At 36.6% G+C, this 16,213-nt stretch overlaps 1 protein-coding gene across 4 annotated transcripts in view; it reads left to right on the top strand.

The window, feature by feature from the left end:
- MGAT4A (alpha-1,3-mannosyl-glycoprotein 4-beta-N-acetylglucosaminyltransferase A) overlaps positions 1-16,213 on the top strand; it is a 128,711-nt gene that overhangs the window by 25,784 nt on the left and 86,714 nt on the right. The gene's annotated exons all lie outside the window — the stretch shown is intronic.

Raw genomic sequence — 16,213 nt, 5'->3', positions numbered from 1 at the left:
ATCAAAGAGAAGGATGTTTCAGATGCAAGGAGAAAAGTGGTTGAACTGGTTGCACTCCATACTTGGGAGGTTTAGCACAGATTTTAGTAAGTTACTTTAGAGATGGGCAGTAAACATTTGCTGCCTCAATTTAGGGTGAGGGTGTTTTAGCAAAAGCAGGCCCCGTAGCAACCTAGGTACAATGCAGGCCTGATTCCCCATGGGAAAACCTATCTGTAGGCGTGGGTCCTGTGTGCCGACTCACTCCCTGCTGGATTTTCCTAGTTAGGGGCTGGGCTATATTTGCCATGCCACATGGAATGGTTCCCTATAGTTTTCTTTCTTTCTTTTTAATTGAATTTATCGGGGTGGCATTAGTTTGCAAAATCATACAGGTTTCAGGTGTAAAGTCAATAAAACACTTGCACACTGCTTTGTGCGTCCATTGCCCCAAGCAATGGGGCAATATACCCCATTCTCCTCTCTCTCTGCCCACCTCCGCTTAGCTTCTACCCCACCCTTTCCCTCTGGCTATCACACACTGTTGTCTGTGTGTTATGTATGTAAGTTTTTTTTTGCTAATCCCTTCACCTTCTTCCATTCAGTACCCCCTCTCTACTCTTCTCTGACAGCTGTCAGTCTGTTCCATGTACCCATGCCTCTGTGCCTATTTTGTTTATCAGTTTATTTTGTTCATTAGATTCCGTATATAAGTGAGATCATATATTTGCCTTTTTCTCACTGGCTTATTTCCCTTAGCATAATAATCTCCAGGTCCATTCATGCTGTCGCAAAAGGTAAGATTTCCTTTTTTATGGCTATGTAGTATTCCATTGTGTAAATGTATCACAGCTTTTAAAAAAGTGTTGCTGTTTTTTTGTAGGAAATGGTCACTTCCACGTTAACAGGTCATGTTGCAGTTAAATGGTCAGGTTGCAATACCCTACCTTTTTTTCTGTATGAGGAGTCATTGATCACTAAGACTTTGTTCTATGTTGATGAACTATAGCTATCTAAACAGAAGTTCTAATAGGATTCAAGTTTTGTGGAGGATGCCATAGGCTTGACCTATATATTTTGGTCTATAATTAAGTTAAGGTAAACTTAAGGCCCCTGGTGAAAATTTATATGTGGTTAGAAAATGTAGCGTTGCAATGTAGAACTTAAATTACTTTAAAACCATTTTTTATCAGAGAAGCATATTAAGAGTGAGGTATATCATGGAATATGTGAATTTTTTTACTTCTAACAGATGTTTAAATATTTTAATTAATAGAGAAGAAACAGAAAGAACTCTAGAGGTTACAAATGACTTGCCTTGCTTTGGATTAGTAAGATCTCTTCTCAGAAGTGAAAGGTAGGTGGGGGTAGAGGTTATTAAACTCTTAAAATACTATTCCTGTTTTTTTTTTTTACCCTGAGGAACAATGGGGAGAAAAAGAGTCTAGAAGTGTAGGTTCTCTTGTAGCTTGCTCTTTGAATTTGTAAAAGTCGCTTTGAGCACTGTTGAGACTTGGGTTTTCTTTTATTTTTTCTTACTTTCTTCCTTTTTTTTTGACTCTCATTTCATTGTTAATAACCATAGAGGAATTTAAAGATTAGGAGAAGTGCTAGAAGGCAAATGTAAGCAAACAGGATTATTGTTAATTTTTTTTAATAGGACAAGCCAGTGGATAATGCAAATTGCAGACTTTGACATTTGGGGCAGATATTGAGTACTTTGTGAGCATGAATACTTATAGAAAGAAGTAGTGATTGCTAGCATCCAGTAAAAATGAACTAGTATTGAATCTAGACAATCAGCGTCTTAAGAACTGAGATCATATCTCCACCCACCCTTTAAAATCTCTTTAACATATACAGAAAATTGTAGTAAATAATATAGAAGCATTCCCTCCATCTTTTTGTATTTACTTTCAATCTTTCATTTTAAATAAAGTATGGCAGAGTTCTGGGCAAGATGGAGGAGTAGGTAGAAACACTTAGCTTCCTTGCACAACTAAAAGAAGAATAAAAATCAATTTAAAAACAATGAACAACCAGAAGTGCCAGGAAATCAAACTGCATGGAACTCTGACAACCAAGGAGTTAAAGAAACATTCTCAGACTGGTAGGAGCGGTGGAGACAGGAGAGGGGCTGCCAAGTGGTCCACATATGTGAGGCAGGGCTGGCTGAATGGGAAACTAAAGACTCAGAGGTAGCTGTAAACTACTGTGGGAGTTGCCACGGCAGGAGAAACTCCCAATCTCACAGGACAGTTTGTTGGAAAGTGGGGCAAGAGCCAGCAAATGAGCCACATTGTTCCCTCTCTGACCCCTCCCCCGCAGACAGCACCACAACGCAGCAAAGAGGGTTGCCCTGCCCTGGTGAATATCTAAGACCCTGCCCCCTTATAACATAACAGGTAGGCTGAGAGAAAGCAATATAGCCCAAATGAAGAACAGATCAAAGCTCCAGAAAAAGAACTAAGTGACAAGGGGATAGCCAACTTATCTGATGCAGAGTTCAAGACACTGGTAATTAGGATGCTCACAGAACTGACTGAGTTAGGTCACAAAATGAATGAAGAAATGAAGGCTACCCAAAGTGAAGTAAAGAAAAGTATACAGGGAACCAATAGTGAAGGGAAGGAAACCAGGACTCAAATCAATGAACTGGAACAAATTGAAGAAATAAACATTCAAATGGAACAAAATTAAGAAACAAGAATTCAAAACAATGAGGAGAGGCTAAGGAACCTCTGGGAGAACTTTAAACATTCCAACATCTGAATCAGAGGAGTGCCAGAAGCAGAAGAGGAAGAGCAAGAAATTGGAAACTTATTTGAACAAATAATGAAGGAAAACTTCCCCAATCCGGATAAGGAAATAGACCTCTAGGAAGTCCAGGAAACCCAGAGAGTCCCAAAGAAACTGGACCCAAGGAGGAACACACCAAGGCACATCATCATTAAGCTACCCCAGATTAACAATAAAGAGAGAATGTTAAAAGCAGTAGGAGAAAAGCAGAGAGTTATCTACAAAGGAGTGCTCATAAGACTATCAGCTGATTTCTCAAAAGAAACCTTATAGGCAAGAAGGTGCTGAAAGAAGTATTTGAAGTCATGAAAGGCAAGGACCTATGTCCAAGATTACTTTTTCCAGCAAAGCTATCATTTAGAATGGAAGGGCAGATACAGTGTCTCCCAGATAAGGTCAAGTTAAAGGAGTTCATCATCACCAAACCATTATTATATGAAATGTTAAAGGGACTTATCTAAGAAAAAGAAGATCACAAATATGAACAATAAAATGACAACAAACTCACAGCTATTAACTGAACCTAAAAACAAAACAAAAACAAAAACTAAGCAAAAAATTAGAACAGAAACAATTACAGAAATGGAGATCACATGGAGGGTTATCAGTAGGGGAGTGGAAGGGGGAGGGAGGTGGAAAAGGTACAGAGAATAAGCATAAATGATAGGTAGAAAATAGACAGGGGGAGGGTAAGAATAGTGTAGGAAATGTAGAAGCTAAAGAACTTATATGTACGACCCATGGACATGAACTAAAGGTGGGAAATGTGGGTGGGAGGCGGTGTGCAGGGAAGAGGGGAATAAAGGGAAATGAGACAACTGTAATAGCATAATCAATAAAATACATTTTTAAAAAACCTCTATTATTATTTTTATCAGTCTCTTTAACATCCACATTGTATTTCTCACGTTCAGTGTTTGGGTGCACTTTATTCTTGGTATCTAGTAATACAAACTTTATTATTCATTGATTTTCATTAAGTTCAGACTATTCCATCATCGCAGAATTTATTGTCTAAACTGGGCACGTGAGAGTAAAGGGACTGCTCTTAAAAATTATGCTGGGATAGCAGTTGTAAAGTGGAACTGTCCTAATGAAGTGAAGGGACAATGGTAGGAAATGATTGGCCATGTTTAGACAGAAGAAAACAGCTGATTCAGTTGTGCTGAGAAAGAAAGCTCTCAGTGATCTAGAACTGTCATTCAGATTCATTGCAAACCTATGCAACTGCATGATCCAAGGTATTCATAAAACATGGGAAACTGGCACAGAATGCAATTAATGCATTAAGGAGAAAGCATAAGCAGGAGAGGGGAAATCTTCCTTGAGGTGGTGGCCAGCATTCACTGAAGTTGTAATGAAAGGAAGTTACCTTTTAGTGTGCTGATTAAGATCTAGAAGGCCTTAATAAACTTATCTAGAACAAAACCTCTTCTCAAGGTAAACGAACTTTGCCCTTTCTGACCTGATTGGATAGAAGAGTAAAGATAATTTGGGTTTCCTTGTCAGAAAACCAAGATGAAAGATAAAGTGAAAATAGGACACTCCAGATGTCATGTCACCTTCTTTAAGGGAAGTTTCTTCCTGTATGGGAATTGTGCTTCTTGTATTCTTTTGGTATACTCTCCAGAAGTTAATATGCTAAATTATAGTGGAATAATTGAACAATGCCTTGACCGGTCTTGTGCTTAAACCACTGCTGTAATAGATCTTGAGGGAAACTTATTATCCTAGTTATAAGATATTAATGGTTGATTGGTAAAGTTACTCTGATTTGTAAGTAAATTCATTCATATTGCTCCTTTTTGTCTCTTTAGCTCAGTTAATTTGTTCATTCACCTAGTGTTTACTGAGCATATACAAGGTAATGTTCTATAAGCTATATCATGGTAAACAAGATATGTGACATTATTGCTGTCATAGAGACTATTCATAGAGATGTTAAGGGGAGAGGAGGTATCACACAGTAATAGGTCAGTAACTGAACAGACTAGTGATGAATACCAACAATAAAACAAGCTAATGTGATGTAGAGTGATGGAGGTGGAAATGGGGGCTATTTAAATATAGGTAGTCAGAGAAGGCTCTTTGAGGATGTGACAGTTGAGTTGAGACTTAAATGATAAGCCAGAGGAGAGAAGTACCAGCAGTAGAAATAGCAAGTATAAGAGTCTTGAGGTAAGAATGAGCTTGGCATGTTGAAAGAACATAATATAGTCAGTGTAGGTAAAGCATAGAGATAAGGGGTGTAGGGAGTATGGGCATCAAGAGTTCTGTGATAAATTTGAGGTGCTTTAGCTAGAGATATAAGTTTTGATATTATTGCAATGTAGGTGAAACTTAGTTACAGAATGAATGAGATAACTTAGAGGGTTGAGCCCTGTTGCACTCAGAAGCAATTAATGAAGTAGGAAGAATATTAAGAAATTGTGATTCTAACGAAGTCAATGATGGAAGTGTTTTAAGGAGAAAAATGGTCAATCATGTGGAAGGTTGTTGAGAAGTCAAGATGAGGACAGACCAATTTTATGTACAACTCTTAAGTTTCTTATGCTGACATTTCATTGGTCTTCAGGATCTAGCTCATCTTCATCTTCTAAGTTATCACTGTCTAAGTTATCTTTGGGTTAATTAATATTAACCCAAAATTGATGGCCTTTACTCTTGCAGATGTTTCTCCCCTAACCCTTGTTGCCACAGTGTTTCATAGGTTCTAGCATAAGAGCCTCAACATTCTCTTTATCTCTAGATATCTCTTCAACCCTTCTTGGCAGTTCCCTGCCTGCATGTCACCTGTGTATCATCATGACCAAGAACTGGTTTTGGAACTTGGTATAGAAGTACACTCAGCCTCCTGGAAACCCCAGTGCAAGCGCACCCAATAGACAGCTATAGACCATGTTAGGCACTACCACCCTGCCCCTGCACAGCTGATCCTCCATGGATGGTGGAGGTTGGTGGCCCCTGGTCACAGTCAATCTTTGCAACTGACTGGTTTGGGTAAATCCCTCCCATTGACCTGCCAACAGCAACCAAAGACTCAACTGCAAGAGGAGGGTATACTTAGCACACATCAAGGGCACACCTCAAGTCTTCAGCTTGGGTGATAGGGGAGGCTGTGCTACTGGACCTTACAGGACACCAACTACATTATGTCACACTGCCAAGACACAGAGTCTACCCAACACATAGAAACAAACACAGGGAGGCTACCAAAATGAGGAGACAAAGAAACATGGCCCAAATGAAAGAACAGTTCAAAACTCCAGAAAAAGAGCTAAATGAAATGGAGATAAGCAATCTATCAGACAAGATCGGGCATGTCCAGGGTGTTATGGCTATAGATGAGATAAACAATCTATCAGATGCAGAGTTCAAAACACTGGTTATAAGGATGTTCAAGGAACTTAGTGAGAACCTTAGCAGCATAAAAAAGATCCAGTCAGAAATGAAGGATTCATTAATTGAATTAAAGAACAGTTTGCAGGGAGTCAACAATGGAGTGGATGAAGCTGAGAATTAAATCAATGATTTGGAACATAAGGAAGCAAAAAAGAACCATGCAGAACAACAAGATGAAAAAAGAATCCAGAAAAACGGAGATAGTATAAGCAGCCTCTAGGACAACTTCAAGAGTACCAACATTCACATCATAGGAGTGCCAAAAGGAGAAGAGAAAGAGCAAGAAATTAGAAATCTCTGAAAAAATAGTGAAAGAAAAATTCCCTAATTTGGTGAGGAAAATAGATACACATGTCCAGGAAACAAGATGGATGCAAGGAGGCCCACTCCAAGACACATTGTAATTAAAATGCCAAAGGTTAAAGATAAAGAGAGACTCTTAAAAGCATCAGGAGAAAAGAAGTTAGTTACCAGGTGGCTGCCAGATGGGAGGGGGAATGGGAGAATGGATGAAGAGTTGAGGGGATTAAGAAGTACAAATAGGTAGTTACAAAATAGCCATGGGGATGTACAGTACAGTATAGGAAATGAAGTAGCCAAAGAACTTACACATATGACCCAGGGACATCAACAATGCTGGGGGGATTGCCTGAGGGAGTGGGAGGTGCTGGGTTGAGGGGGGCAAAGGCAAAAGACTCAGGACAACTGTAATAGCATAATCAATAAAATATTTTTAAAAAGAAAGAAAAAGTAGTGTCCAGCTGCATCTCTCTGTACTCTCCCAGACTTATTTTCCAGAAGAAGCTATATTCAGTTCTTTTGGTGGTTGTTTTTGGTATTTTCATAATTATAAATTCTGCCTATAGATAGATACAGTACTATTTCTTGAGTTTTTCCCATTTTAGACATCATCCGTGGGCTTCCTGTTGTAGATGACAATTTAGCTCTTATTCCCTCTTTCCTTTTCATTCTTCCAATATAGTTACATCACAGTTTTTAGTTAAATTATTACTCCATGTTTAAATAATTGAGACTGAGTAAATGTATCTTACTTTTGAGCCAAATATTGTACTTGTTCCTTTAATGCACAACTTTTTGTTTTTCTTGGTATTAATATTTGTCTCATTCTTCTCTTGTATAATTTTCTGCATGTTTATTTTTTCCAGTTGATTTTCAATGCCACATGTCTAATTAGTTGTTTTCTACAAATGTTAAAAAAAGCATATGCCAGATAACCTATTAGTTTTATTTTCTTTCCCTGTTAGTTTCCTCTTGAAACTCTCTGTCCTTTTCCAGCCTAACTGGTTGCCTTCTGCTGAACTGTCTTTCTTCCCTTCACCATTATCATGGGAGTTCCCTTTGTCTTTCCTGCATTGGGATCCCATTTTCTAGATCCCGGGTTTTTCTTATTTGACTTTTCCCTTTTCTTTGCTCTAGCACATTCTTAAGATGAGTTCTATATTCTTTGTATATTACCTATTTCCCTTACCCCTTTAGAAACTTTAAAAATTTATTTTATGTTCTCCTTTTTCTCTCTTCCTCTCCTTCCCAGTGCAACATTGATTAAAAGTGACATGAGTGGACATCCTTGTCCTTTTCCCATTAAATATGATGCAGATTTATTGTTTTTTAAGTCATGAATGAGTTTTGGATTTTTATCAAATGTTTTTAATGCATTATTGAAAATCATGTTTTTTGTACTTTATTCACTAATATGGTGTATTATATTAATTGATTTCTGATGTTGAACCAACCATGCATTCACTACCATCTGAAACTGGAATTTTTTTCTTTGGGAAGATTTTTACAAAGAACTAACTTTTGGCTTTATTTATTTTTCTCTATAGATTAACTTGTGAAAAACTGACATCTTAATCTGTAGATTAAATGGGAAGAACTGATATCATGAAATATGTATTTATTTATTCTTTGCTTTATTTTAGCAGAATTTTGTAGTTTCTGCATATAGATCCTGTATATATTTTTTTAGATTTATACCTAAGTATGTAACTTTGGAGGCTGATACTATAAATGGTATTATTCTTTTAATTTCAAATCCCAATTCTTTATTGCTGGTTTATAAGAAAGAAATAGATTTTTGTGTGTTTATTTTGTATATCAAAACCTTGCCATAATTGCTTGTCTTTTTTTTTTTTTTTTGACCTTTGGTATTTCCTCTGTAGACAATTATGTCATCTTTGAACAATGAAAGTTTTGTTTCTTTCTTCCCAAGTACACTTTTAATTTCCTTTTCCTATTTTATTGCATTATCTAGGATATCCATTATGATGTTGACTAGTAGTGGTGAGAGTAGACATCCTTACCTTGCTCCTGATTTTAGTGGGAAAGCATTTAGTTTCTCACTGTTAAATGTGATGTTAGCTTTACTTTTTTTTGCAGATATTCCTTCTCTAGTTGAGGAAGTTCCCCTCTATTCCTAGTTTGTGGAAAGCTATTACTTTTTCCATACATTTTTTTTTCTATCAGTTTTTCCCTTTCCTCTCTTTCTGAGTACAGCTCATACTCTGAGGTTCTATTCAGTAATCTTCAATCTTTTTTTCTTTCTGTTCTTCAGATTGGATAATTTCCATTTATCTAACTCAAGTTCACTGATTCTTTGCCATCACAAATCTATTGAGCCTCTCCAGTGAGTTTTTCATTTTAGTTACTGAACTTTCAACTCCAGTTTTTTGTTGTATAATTTCTTTCTCTTTATTTTTTCCATTTGTTGTATCAGTTTCATCACAGTTTCCTTTAATGCTTTAAATATGGTTTTATTAGCTATTTTATCCTAGCTGTTTTGGAATCTTCATCTGCTGAATCCAACTTCTGGGGACACTGAGAAACCATCTGTATTGACTGCTTTTTTTTTTCTTCCTGAGTATGGGTCACACTTTCCTTTTTTCTTTGCATGTCTCATAAAGATATTTTAGATAATATATTGATGCAACTCTAGGTTTTTACTTTTTACCCCTGAAGATGTTAGTCTAGTGTTTTGATTGCTCATTTGTTTAGTAACATGACTGGACTAAATCTCCCTAGTCTGTGTCTCCCCATAGTATGTGACTACTGATGTTTCGACACTTCTCTTTTGATTTATTTTTATTTTTAAGCCTGGTTTTCTAGAGGGGTTGTCCCTGTGTCTACATAGCATAGTGTTCAGCAAAAGAGTGGTCAGAGGTTGCAGTCTGACTCTTTGAGCCAGTCAGGGTTCCTTCTCTGCTGATGGGTTCCTGTGGACTGTGAGCACAGTCATACTTCAGGCTGTTCCGGTCTGTCCCAGCTTTACTTTCTTCTGACCTCTTTATCAGTTTTTCTATGTGGGTGCATGAGTTCATTAGCTAGGCGTGTGTGGGTATCTTGGGCCCACTGTAATCTCTGTTTTGCATGCTCATATCCTCCATTCATCCTGGGACTTGTGAAGAGCTTTTTAAGCTCCCTAAGGCTCTCTCACTCCCTGGAACTTCCTGTCAGTCTCGGGCTGGTCTGCCAGTCCATTGCTTGCCCCAAGTAGGTCAGCAGCCTCAGGCTATCAGAACTGCTAGCCCTCTCTAGTCATTTTTCTCTGAGATTGCCATTCTGACTAACAACACTCTAAATCAAATTCCCAGCCTGAGCCTCCCCTGCCCCAGCGCCTGCATGTCACGGCAGTGAATCTGCTGGTTCCAAGCTCGGCTCCCTCCTTGTTGAATTTCTGAAGTTAATAGAGCTAGAGAAGAATGAGGTCAGTTCCTGGCATCAAAGTCACAGATTTATGCTGTTCATACCTAAAGTGCAGTAATTTCATAAATAAACATTTCTCAGTTTGTTGTATGCCTTTGGTTGATTTCCAGAGCACTGAAATGGTTGTTTTGACTCTTTTGTCCATCTTTATAGTTGAATTTGGGAGAGAGAATTTGTGGTCCTCTTTAATCAGTAATATTAGAAGTTAGAAAAGTCCCCTGGGCATTTTTAAAATATTCCCTTAGGTAATCTGATATGTAGCCAGAGTTGAAAACCATTACACTTAGGATTTTTAAGCTCTAAATACAGGAGTGGGAAAAAGTAGGTTTACAGTTTTGAGTACATAAAACAGTTTTTTCTTGTATTCTTTATTAATTATATTTTCCATATGAACAACTGTAAACCTACTTTTGCCAAGTCTTGTACATACACATAAAATCATGGCATAGTAAAGTTTTTGCCATGTTGAATTGCCAAAAAAAGTCTTTACTATATGAGGTGTTATTAAAAAGGATCTAGTTTTAAAACAGGCCCTAAACAGGGGCTAGAATATAGACCTAGGAATTCTGCCAAGTTGACCAGCAGCCTTTCTTGTTTATATATTGAAGTTGGTAGATTTAGCCCTTCAACTTGATATGGTGTTATTTTATGTTCCGCTTAGTTAGCTAGTATCTATTTCCTAAACCAGTTTTCTGATCTAACTTTTCCAGGTTGTGGGAAGCTTCTTAAGCAGTACATCCACTGTGCTCAGAGGTTATCTGAAATCTGTGCTTGTTGTATTCTTAACTCTGAAAGGATATTATTCATGGGTGATATATTAGAGGTGATTAAATTGAGAACATTGGGTTATTACAGAACATTATTAGCTAACTGAATTTTTTTGTGCTGCTTTAGAACGACTGCCAGTTAGGTCTTGGCAATACAAATGATTGTCTAGTTCTAGACTTCATTGTTTGATGAAGTACGTGGATAAAAGGTATGCTGGATCCTTAAACCAGTACTGGACAAGAGTAGCATTCAAAAGAGAGTAATAGATCAGTCTTACTAAATAGAATGTAAATACATGGAAATCTGAACATGTTAATCAACAGAATCTAGCAGTTAGAGCAGTGTTAACATTTTTGGTATATTTTCTTTCATTTTCCTGGACTAGTGGTTCTTAAAGTGTGATTCATGGACCTATGAGGATTTCTGGGACCCTTTCAGGAGGTTCATAAACTCAGGACTGTTTTTATAATAATATTGATGTAATTTGGTTATTTGGCTTTTTCACTCCCAGAAGAAATAGCACAAGCAGATACGAGAATTCAGCTGTAGTTTTTAAGTCAAACATTAAAGATTTTTGAGCAGATGTCACTCCACTAAATTTTTGTTTTAGGAAATATAGTTGTTTTTGATAAAATGTTACTTATGTTAACATGTAATGAGTTTATTGTTTTTAAATTAATTTAAAATATTTTCCATGTTAGTTTTAATTTCTAATACAGTAAATCTTGATAGATATAATTCACATAAACAAAAGATTTTTGATGTCCTCTAATTTTGAAGAGTATAAAGGTGTTCTGAGACCAAAAAGTTTGAGAGCTACTGTATTAAATATAAACAAAAGGTAATTGACATTGCATTGAGCAAGTTGTACAATCTACGTTTGCCTAACATATCACAGATGTTTCCTATGTTGTGATTTTTAGTGGTCCATAATATTATTTTATATAATTACCATCATTAACTTAGCTTTATGAGTAATGTATATATTTTGCATATATTATTGATCAATTTCCTATGGTAATTTTTTTCTAAAATTTAAAAAGACTTGCCTCAGTTCACTGGTGTTGCTGCTCATTACCTGCCATCTACAAGGCATTGGCATTTAGGGACAAAAACCTAAAATATGAGTCTTGTTATAAAGAAATGAGTTAACAGCAGGTCTGAGACTGCTAATCATTAGAAAGGTCAGTTTGTAAGGTTGGTATCTTGGCTGGCATCTGGAAACTTGGCTGGTAAACACTGACATAAAACTTTTCCTACATGATGAGAGTGGCTAATTGTGCCTAAACTATTTGTACAAGCAATTTGGTTTATGCTGAACATCTGCTTTCCTTAAAGAGTTTGAAATTTTGATAGGTGCTAGGCAGAGAGTGTCTGCATGACCAGCTTCCAGTAACAACCTTGGGCATTGAATCTCTAATGAGCTTACCAGGTAGGCACCATTTTGCATGTATTGTCAAAACTCATGGCTGGAGGAATTGTGTTCTGTACCACTCCACTGGGAAAAGACTTGGAAGCTTGTACCTGATTTCCTTCAGACTTCTATCCATCTGCATTTTTCCTTTGCTGGTTTGTGTTTGCTGAGTCCTATGAGTCCTTCTCATGAATCACTGGACCTAAATGTTGTCTTGAAAATTCCTGACATACCTGCCACCAAGCAACTCAGAATTTAGTAGGGAAGAAGAGAGATGTATGTAGTTATAGTAAAGTGTAGTAGACATGAAAGAGGAGTGTGTAAGATAAAGTATAATTAAGATAAAAAGAAGACAGAGGTCAGAGAGAGCTTCCTAGGGAAGACAACCAAAGAGCATTTTGAAGGATGAGCGAATTTCATTACATGAAGAAAAAGTGGTGGGTCTGGTAAGGAGATAGCATGGGTTAAGAGGGATAAAACTATAGTGTGATTGGAGAGCTCTAAGCATTTTGGTGATGTTGAAGCAAGAAGTGACCCTAGGTAACATTGGAGAGTTAAGCTACACTTTCCAGTTTAGAAGGTAAACTATGTGATAGTCCAGAGAATAGTTGGAGGGGAATGCAAGAAGGTAGGAGGACAGTTAAAATGTTCTAGTCCAGGTGAGGGATAAAATGAGGGTTTACAGTGGCATCTGTGTGAAGAAGAGAGTGTAGATGAGCATCAAGGTAAGCAAATGTGATGAAATTTTAGTGTATGAAAAACTTCGACATTGAGAAAGGTGAGTGGGTGGGCCTAAGGAAGTTTTGAGACATATACTCAGCCTATAAATAAGAACTTTAGGGTGTGTGTTTTTTGTAGCAGCTGCAGCCTGTTACCTAGTGAGTAGGGCCATCCTCTCTGTCCCCCTTACCTTACTAGATGAAGGAGATGTAGAGTTGGCCTTTTAGGAGTTATTGGAGTAGCCTACATCATGAGATATTTACTGAACTCATTGATCCTTTTTCCCCTTAGGGAGCATTAGAGACCCCCCAAATTGAGCTTTGCCCTAGATAATGTGGGAATGGGTGGATTGAAGGAAGAGGCAGTTTTCCTAAACTTAGTTCTCCATTGTACAAAGACATACACATCAGTGTTTACTGTCTGGGTCCATTGGATGCCTTATATTTATTTTTATTGTAAGTAATTTTACAAATATACAGAAATAAGAATAAAGGAATAGTAAAAAGACTTCATTGTAACTTTTAATAAGAATTTAAACATTGCAAAGTCACATTTTTATTCTACATATTTCTGGTTTGGTAGGTATACAAACAGGAATGGGCAACATCTTTTGAATAACAGCTAAATGTTCATGAACTGTCATGCATGAACCTGGGATACATCCTACTTGTAAATTATATAATTCCAGATTTTAAATACATCTGTAATAGGTTCTAGCTTGTCATTATTTTTAGTTCTTCTGTACTCACATCATCAAAACACAAAACTTTTGAAAACTTTGCAGCTCATAGTTTTCTTGAAGAAAGGATGGCCATCTTCTTTGCTCCTTAATTGTAAAACATTTTCATTATGAAATTTATGAACACCGATCAGAATGATCAGTCCAGTGAAGTTTTTCATTTCTAAATTATGTCTTTCTAACCACTTTTGTATGCACAACAGCCTTTAACAGTCTTTTGGTGAACTTATCCAGTAAATCCTGTTGCACAAATACGTAATAGACAAAAGAATACTGTTATCCATGCTTTAGTAAAACATGATGTTCTGGGTTCTTATAGCAAACATTGTGATGAAGTCTTTTCCAGTTGAATGACCAACTGGATTAAAATGCCATATTTCTTTTTTGTCCTTAGAAATTTCATTCATTTATTGAATCTTTTTTGTTTGCCTTTAAAAGAGTTACTTATTTAAAATAATTATAGAGCCCTGGCTGGTGTGGCTTAGTTGGTTGGAGTGTCATCTGGTAAACTGAAAGGATGTGGGTTTGATTTCTGCTCAGGGCACATGCCTGGGTTGCGGTTTGACCCCCTGTTGGGGTGCATATGGAAGGCAACCAGTCCATGTTTCTCTCATTGATATTTCTCTCTCTCCCACTTTCTGGAATCAATAAATATATCCTCAGGTCAGGATTAAATAAAATTAAAAAAATAATTAAAGAACTGCAGGAAACTGCAAAGACAATAAGAGAGATACAGTGTAACTTTTACCCATTTTTCTCCAGTGGGTTACTTCTTTTAAGTTCTATATGTATACCATACAGTGTCAAAATCAGGATATAAACATTGGTGGTATGAATTTATACAGTTCTAAGCTATATTACCACACGTGCAGACTCTTGTAACCACCACCACTAACAAGATATGGAATGACTTTTATCACAACACAGATCTTTGAGCTATCCCTTTAGAGTCACCCCTGCTCTTTCATTCTCCACTGTCCCTGTCTTACGGCAACCACTGTTATCCATTACTATAACTTTGTCATTTTGGAAATGTTATATGAATATAAATTGAATCATACAGTGTGTGACCTGTAGAAATCAACATTTTTCATTTTTCACTCAATGTAATTGAGGTCTATCCACAATGTTGGGTGTTCCAGTAATTCTTTATTGCTGAGTAAAATTCCATGGATGTCAGCCTTATAGACAGCGTAGAATTGGATAATATATTTTGATTCACTCTATTCAATCTCCCTTTTAATTGGTATTTTTAGACTATTTATATTTAAGGTGATTAGGAATGGTAGGCATAGTAGAGTCTGTCATTTTATTTTTGTTCACTGTTTATTCCGTCTTTTTTTCCCCTGACTGCTTGTGGCTCACTTGAACATTTTTTAAAATCCCATTATTATTTATCTACAGTGTTTCTGAGTATATGTATCCCTTTGTACAGATATTTTAGTGGTTGCTTTAGGTTTTATACAAATGTAACTAATCATAGTCTGCTGCTTTTGACATTTATCAGTTTGAGTGAAATGTAGAAACCTTATCTTCTTTAAAGTCCCTTTGCCCTCCCTAGTTTGTAACTGTTTAAATATTTCCTCTACATGGAAAAGCACATCAGACAACACTAAACATTTTGCTTCATCCATAAACACAATTTGTAAAACTCCAAAAGAGAACAGAAGTCTATTGTGTTTGTCCATGGTTTTGCTCTCTCACTTCTTCCTTTGTGGTGTTCCAAGATCTTTCTAATTCACATAACCATTGTTTTAGGGTATGTTTGCTGATGACATCATTCATTATTTTTCCTTTGAGAATACCTTGATTGCCCTTTCATTCCTTAAGGATAATTTTGCCAGATACGGAACTTGTGGTTGATAGTTTTCTTTTTAAGTACAGTTGTGCATCACATTTCAGTCAGCTACAGACCTCATATAAAACAGATGGTCCTGTAGGATTATGATGGAACTGAAAAATTCTTATTGCTTAGTGATGTTGTAGCCATTGTGACATAACAACATGTTACTCATGTTTGTGTGATGCTGTTGTAAACAAACCTGCTACACTGCCAGTTGTATAAAAGTACCATCTAGATTTGTGTAAGTGCGCTCCATGATATTCACACAACCATAACATCACCTAATGACACATTTCTGAGAATGTATGTCATAATTCTCTCATTAAGCAACTTGAAAAAATGTGATGCCACTTCCTCATGGCTTCCACAGCTTCTGATGAGAAATTGTAGCCATTCAAATTATTTTTTACCCAGTAGGTAAAGTGTCATTTCTCTCTAGCTGCTTTCAAGATTTTTTTTTTGTCTCTGGATTTTTGAAGTTCATTTATAGTGTTTCTTGAGATGAGCTTTTTGGGGGCTTTTCAACTTCTTGGGGTCTTTTCAACTTCTTGAATCTTTAGGTTTATGTCTTGTTGCCAAATTTGGGAAATTCTTGCCATTATTTGTTCTAATACTTTTTCTCTCCCTCCCTCTTTCTCTTTTCTTTCTGGAACTCTAATGATAGGAATGTTAGATCTTATATATTTTGTTAAAGTCCCGAAAGTCTATGGGGCTCCGTTAATTTCTTTTTCTAGTCAGTTTTCTCTCTGTTGTTCAGACTGGGTAATTTTAGTTGGCTTTCTCAAGATTCACTTATATTTCCTTTTATCCTCTTCATTCTGATGTT

The sequence above is a fragment of the Phyllostomus hastatus genome, unplaced genomic scaffold, assembly GCF_019186645.2.
Source record: "Phyllostomus hastatus isolate PE091 unplaced genomic scaffold, TTU_PhHast_1.1 phas_scaffold_78, whole genome shotgun sequence".
NCBI lineage: Eukaryota > Metazoa > Chordata > Mammalia > Chiroptera > Phyllostomidae > Phyllostomus > Phyllostomus hastatus.
The sequence above is the reverse complement of the archived record's forward strand: the minus strand, read 5'-3'. Positions and strand labels throughout refer to the sequence as shown.